The following is a 7,520-nucleotide window of genomic DNA, read 5'->3' on the forward strand; positions in this document are numbered from 1 at the left end:
CTCTTCCCTCTTCATCCTGGCCAGGCCCAGGGTCCACCGTCCCCTCTTCATCCTGGCCAGGCCCAGGGAGCGTGTCCTTTTCCTGGTGAAGAGAGCTGTTCCTAACCTCAGCTGCTTCTAGAACATTCAAGTTTCTTTGGAGCCAGGGTCAAGTTTTGCAGTGGGGAAGGGAGAGGAGGAGGCAATACCCAGAAAGCCTCAGGCCAGCAGCAGGCAAGATTGCAGCTAGTGAGCCCAGTGATAGGCAGCCATATCCACTCCCTGCAAGCCCCTCTCTCCACGTGTGGTGCTCTACACAGGATGCATTCTCAGCAAAGGCCACACGTGGCTACCAAGAACTTCGAGACCTCTTGTGGAAAGGGTATCTTTTGTTTTATTTTGTTTTGTTTTGTTTTTGTTTTTCAAGACAGGGTTTCTCTGCCCTAGCTGTCCTGGAAACTCACTCTGTAGACCAGGCTGGCCTCGAACTCAGAAATCCACCTGCCTCTCCTTCCCAAGTGCTGGGACTAAAGGCGTGCGCCACCACTGCCCAGCAGAAAGGGTGTCATTTTTGATAAATTTGTTAAATTTTAAAATAAAAATAAGATGTAATGTTAAAAGGGCTGGAGACGGAGCTCAGTGGAAAAGCATGTCCCTGGCATGCATGAGTTCTATCCCCAGCGCACACATTTGAAAAAATAACTAAGTCAGGGCTGGAGAGATGGCTCAGCAGTTAAGAGCACTGACTGCTCTTTCAGAGGTCCTGAGTTCAAATCCCAGCAACCACATGGTGGCTCACAACCGTCCATAATGAGATCTAACGCCCTCTTCTAGAGTGTCTGAAGACAGCTACAGTGTTCTTACATATAATAAATAAACTTTGAAAGAAATAACTAAGTTAGAATTTAAAGTAATTTATTTGGTACTTCATTAAAATGAAATTTCATTATAATTATTATATATAATTATATGTAAATATAATTATTGTTATCATGATTATAATATTATATTGCATTTAATTATAATTAATGTTAAGTTATTTTATTCTTTACTCATTGGGCTGGCTAGTTTGATGTCGACTTGACACATGCTCTAGTCATTAGACAAGAGAGAACCTCAATCGAGAAAATGTCCCCACTGGACTGACCTGTGGACGAGCCTCTGATGAACTTTCTTGACTGCTGATTAACGTGGAAGGGCCCAGCTTACTTGGGATAGTGTGCCCATGAACAGGTGGTCTTAGATGGTATAAGAAAGCAGGCTGAGGGGCTGGAGAGATAGCTCAGCAGTTAAGAGCACTGACTGCTCTTCTAAAGGTCCTCAGTTCAAATCCCAGCAACCACGTAGTGGCTCACAACCATCCCTAATGAGATCTGATGCCTCTTCTGGGGTGTCTGAAGACAGCTACAGTCTACTTACATATAATAATAAATAAATCTTAAAAAAAGAAAGAAAGAAAGATAGATAGATAGAAAGCAGGCTGAGCAAGCCATGAGGAGCAAGCCAGTGGGCATCCCTTCATGGCTTCAGCATCAGCTCCTGCCTCCAGGTTCCCACCCAAGTTCCCTCAGTGATGGGCTATGTAATCTGAGAGTTGTAAACTGAAATAAACCCTTTCCTCCTCTAGGTGCTTTCTGTCTTATCACAACAATAGAAACTTAAGCAAGCTGGGCGGTGGTGGCACATGCCTTTAATCCCAGCACTTGAGGGGCAGAGGCAGGTGGATTTCTGAGTTCAAGGCCAACCTGGTCTACAGAGTGAGTTCCAGGACAGCCAGGGCTACACAGAGAAACCCTGTCTTGAAAAACCAAAAAAAAAAAAAAGCCAGACATTCATTTGCTTTCTGTTTTTATTTGTTTTTATGTATGTATGTATGCATGTATTTTTTAAATTTATTTATTTTATACATGTGAGTACACTGTAGCTGTCTTCAGACACACCAGAAGAAGGCATCGGAACCCATTACACATGGCTGTAAGCCACCTTGTGGTTGCTGGGAACTCAGGACCTGAGCCATCTCTTCAGCACATATTTATGTATGTATGTACATACGTATGTATGTATGTATGTATGTTTAAGCATAGGTAGGGCGTGCTTGCCATGACACCCATATGGAGTCAGGGGAAAGTTTGGGGGTGCTCTCCTTCCACTTCCCCTGGCCTCTGGGTCTACACTCAGGTTCCAGGGGTCGAGCTGAGCTTGTCAGACCTGCATTGCTGGCAGCGAGCGAGCGAGCACCTTCACTCAGGAGCTGCTTACTGCTCTACTTTGGTTTGGTTTGGTTTTCAGTCATGGTCTCACTGTGAACCCTGGATGTCCTGGAACTTGCTATGTAGACCTGGCTGGCCCTAAGCTTTACAGAGATCTGCCTGCTTCTACTCCTGTAGTGCTTGGATTAAAGATGGGAATCATTGTGCCCACTACTTAGATTTTGACATTTTACATCTTATCCTATTATTTGTTTGTTTATTTTTTATTTGTTTATTTGTTTGAGACAGGAAAAAACTGTTTTTTTTTTAATTTATTTTTATTTTATTTATTTTATGTGAATGAGTAGCTGTACAGATGGCCGTGAGCTATCATGTGTGTGGCTGCTGGGAATTGAACTCAGGACCTCTCCTGGCCCCGCTCGCTCTGGCCTAATTCACTGTAGCTGTCTTCAGACGTACCAGAAGGGGGCGTCAGATCTCATCACGGATGGTTGTGAGCCATCATGTGGTTGCTGGGATCGGAACTCAGGACCATGGGAAGAGCAGTCAGTGCTCTTACCCGCTAAGCCATCTCGCCAGCCCCTGGGTTTTTGTTTTCTAACAAGATTTCACTAAGTACCTGAGGTTGGCCTCAAACTCAGAATCCTCCTGCCTTAGACTCCCAGCTGATAATATCATAGGCACATGCCACCATGCCTGACATAATTTTAATTTTAAAACTTTTAATCAGACCGAAACAGGAGGATCATGAGTTTAAGGCAAATTTCAGACACATAGTTAACTTGAGGCTAGCCTGGGCTAGAGGTGGGACCTTGTTTCCAAACAGACAAAAAAGTAAATAAAAAAAAAATCAATGTTACTCATTCCTCTCTCATGTTTATTTTTGGTTGTATTTTCCATGATGGGGCAGCTGCCTCATGACCCTGCCAGCTGCCTCCTTCACTGTGAAGGGTAGCCCCCCCCCCCAACGATGAGCCACAATACACCCTTCTCTCCTTAGGGTCTGTTCTGCCAGGTGTCACTCATAGCAACGGGAAGAATAACTGACCAGGCAATGTTGACTGGCTGCTCATTTTCTGGAATGTGAACCCCATGAGTGTAGGCTCTCTCTGATTCATTCACAGATGTAGTCAGAGTCTGGTATAGAACACCTAAACAGGAGATGAGCAATGAATACTTGTTAAATAAATCTCATTACAACTGACCATGTTTTGTGGTGTTTGTGTGTGCTGTGTGAATGTGTGGGGTGTGCTTATGTGTGTGTGGTGTGAGGGGTATGCTTATTGTGTATGGTGCATGTGCGAGTACATTGTGTGTGTGTGTGTGTGTGTGTGTGTGTGTAGTTTGTGTGGTAGTGAGGTCCATCCACTCTATAATTTGAATGTTTTCCTCATAGTTTGAAAACCACGCTAGTGCAGCAGTGTCTCCGGGTCTCCAGCCTCATAGAGAGCTTCATGCCGTCATTTCCAGGGTACACTGATTGTCCAGAATGAAGTCACCGGGAAAGCAAGCATAGCCCTCTCCTGGCCTCCCGCCTTCCACCATGGCTCTGTGAAAAGGCGTCTTGGCTAGCGGCTGGGCTGTCCAGTCCTTCCTGGATTTTCTGGCTTCTAGAGTCTTGACCCCCAACTGCTTTCTGGTTGTTGTAAACTACTTGTTTATTTGTGTAACTGTGAATACAGATGAAGACACCGTGCTTGGCTCGGCTCTGCTGCACACACACTTCCATCTTGCACTGGGTTTTCAGAACACTTCTGAGTTCTGTTACAGCTCCATTCTGCAGAGGATAGAGAGAGAGACACGGGGGTGGGGGTGGGGGGTTCAGTGAGGATCAGAGTCCCTCGAAGCTGGGAGTCCATGCTATTACCAGGGAGGAGACAGTGTGCTTCCTCTTGTGGCTTTATGCTTTTACAGCTGCCTGGCAGCTGGCGAGGGAACCTGAGAGCTCTTGTCTCAACCTCCAGCAGTGAGTGGTGGTGGCTTTTTAATTACAAAGCCTGGCCTCCAGCAAGAACTTACCATCCAAACCTCCCTGAATGATGTCACCGATGGGGGTCCGGGTGGGGTGTGGGGGGACAGGGTCTCACTATGTACTCCTATCTGGCCCAGAATTCATGATACTCAGACTGGCCTTGGGCCTAAGGTAAACTTCCTGTTGCTGTTTTCAAGGGTCTGGTCCTTGGCTGGTGTTCTAGTCAAGTGTGAGCCACCTGACTTAAGTGCTGGTAGCTGTACTCGGGTCCTCCGTAAGAAGACTTAACTGCTGAGCCATATCTGCAGCACCCAATTTTTCATTTCCTACTTGATATATAATCACTGTTCATATTGGTTGGGCTCAATGTGCTAATTTTGTTTTTGTTTTGTTTTGTTTTGTTTTGTTTTTGTTTCGAGAGAGGGTTTCTCTGTGTAGCCCTGGCTTTCCTGGAACTCACTCTGTAGACCAGGCTGACCTCCAACTCAGAGATCTGCCTGCTTCCGTCTCCTGAGTGCTGGGATTAAAGGTGTACACTACCACATTTATATACATCTAGGCAAAAACACTCATACACATAAAAAAACAAATAAATCTATAAAAAAAAAACCCAAGAGTAATACCTAACAATTACTCAAAAAATACTATACATCCGTTGAAAGAAAAAAAAATAGTAGCTTTAGTTAGATGTAGCCCAGGCTAGCAATTCGCTATGTATCAAAGGATAACATTGAGCTCCTGACCTTCCTGCCTCCTACTCCCCCTGCTGGGACTATTTATATAGTCCATAGGGCTTTGTTTATTTTATTTTTATTTTTGTTTTTGTTTTTTTCGAGACAGGGTTTCTCTGTGTAGCCCTGGCTGTCCTGGAACTCACCCTGTAGACCACGCTGACCTCAAACTCAGAAATTCCCCTGCCACTGCCTCCCAAGTGCTGGGATTAAAGGCGTGCGCCACCACTGCCAGGCTTCTGTAATCATTTTTGTGCGCAGTTTGTCAGTTCACTCTGTATCAAAAGGGCCATAAAGCTGGTGCCAGGAGGAAGTCATATCGTTTAAATAAAGAATGAGAGTCGCTTCCTTGACCAAACTGAAGGGGGGCAGGGCACAACTATGGTTTTGTTGTTGTTGTTGTTGTTTGTTTGTTTTGTTGTTGGTTTTTTGCAAAGCACCCAGACAAGTATGTCTGTGTCACCTTTTAGATCTTTCTAAGATCATTCTGATGTGTCTTGGGATGCACGGTTTGGGAACGTCACCCCTCGAGGGCCTCCACAGACACAGGAAATGTTAACAAAAACAGCTGTACTGGTTCAAACACCAGGTAAGATTTTATTTGACCCAGCAAGAGGGATACTGGGTGAGCCGTCTCAGAGTTGCCTCGACTTTATCTCACCCTCCTCTGGATCTGCGCCCATAGCCCATCCCTGGCGCTCGTTCACGCACAATTTTCTGAGCCGAGTCCCTGAGTTCCGAGCGCAACTCTGCAGCGCGGTTCACAGCAGGGTGCAGCTCCAGGGACGAACACCTCCAACAGGAAAGAGAACTGAGGTGTGCCTGACCCTTGAAAAACATTTCTTATTATTGTGTGTTGTGGGGTGAATGTGTGTGTGGAGGTCGAAGGACAACTTGCGAGATCCAGATGTCTCCTTCCACCACGTTCTTTCTCGGATTTTTCCGAGAGGTGTGTATTCAATCCAATGAGATGTGAACTCAGGAAGAGCGGGGCAACTCAGCCTTCCTTTCTCTTAGTGTATCCAGCTCTGACCTGGACTCAAATGAACTTGGAACAGGTAAAACAACTTGGCTGAGCAGGTCCTGTGTCCTTCCGCGTGGGTGCAACCCTCTCCTTCAGCAGTAGAGGGCGCTCGACCTCCACGCGCCAGAGCTTCCTACCATTCCTTGCCTAAGAATTCTCCGTCAGCGGAAATTTTGTTCAGATCCACCACTTTGTTCTTGGATCAGACTCCCCCGTCCAAATGGCAGAGACTCCCTTGTCTGAGCAAACACTTCAGGCAGCGTTGCCAGGATCTCACCTGCTTTCCCCGCTTCGCAGGTGCTGTTAGGAGACAATCTGGTTCACACAAGCAAAGAGCCCAAGGACATCTATGATACAGAGATACCGATCAAAGTTGGCCAAACAGTGAAACGCCGGCTGGGTAAAGTGCTTGCTATGCAAAGCGTGGGGGCCTGAGCTGGGATCCCTGGCACTGAGGCAGACACCTGGGTGTGGCTTTGCATATCTGTAACCACAGAGCAGGCAGAGACCGGAAGGATCCCAGGGCTCACTGGCCAGGCAATCTATTAGAAACAGTGAGCTCCAGGGTCGGTTAGAGACCCTGTCTCAGAAACTAGTGGAGAGCATGATAGAAGACACCCCTGGGGGCTGGAGAAATAGCTCAGCAGGTACGAACCCCTACTGCCCTTCCGAAGGTCTGAGTTCGGATCCTAGCAACCACATGGTGGCTCACAACCACCGTAATGACATCTGACGCCCTTTTCTGGTGCGTCTGGAGACAGCTACAGTGTACTTATTTATAATAGTAGATAAATCTTTGGGCTTGAGCTAGCGGGGTCTTCCGGAGCTACAGGGCCAACCTGAGGAAGAGGAGTTAACCAGAGTGAGCAGTCAATTCTCAACAACCAGATGAAGGCTCACAACCTTCTGTATAGATACAGTGTGTACTCATATGCATAAAATAAATGAATAAATAAATCTTAAAAAAAAAAGGCACCCTCCATCAACCTCTGGCCTTTTCACCAGCCTGGAACACACAGACACAGGTATGCGCATACACACGGAGAGCAATGAGCTAGGGCTCGGGGACCTGTTGAAGGCACCCCTTGGCTGAAAGAGCCCGGGACTAGGCAGATACCGGCAGGCGCTGGAGATCCCATGGCCACTCTGAGCCTCGGCTTCCTAATCCGTACAGAGGCGATAGTGCGTCTAATACACGGAGGTTACTACAGAATTTCTACCACTTGAAACCCTGAATTGCCTAGAAGAAGGCAGAAACTTCCAGAGCCGGGCTGATGGGAAAGCCTGGCATCAGGATTGCCCACTGCATGAAACCTCCCAGCACCATCCAGTGCCTACAGGAGCTCGGACACAGGAGACACAGGAACAGGTGGATCAGCCTCTTACCCCACTCGCCTCCACCACGGCTGAGCCTATGTATGGCCCCTTATTCTTACAAAGCTCCGTGCTTCAGAGACTTGACCCATCCGGGTCTGTCTACAGGAGTCACCCTCTTCTTCCCAGCCATGCTTTTCCGACCTCTTCCTTTCCCGGATGTTTGTGCCCGCCCCTACACAGCTGTTTGTTGAATCCTAATTCCTCTTGTAGAGCTGAAATAGGTAGAG

Source organism: Mastomys coucha, unplaced genomic scaffold, assembly GCF_008632895.1.
Source record: "Mastomys coucha isolate ucsf_1 unplaced genomic scaffold, UCSF_Mcou_1 pScaffold22, whole genome shotgun sequence".
NCBI lineage: Eukaryota > Metazoa > Chordata > Mammalia > Rodentia > Muridae > Mastomys > Mastomys coucha.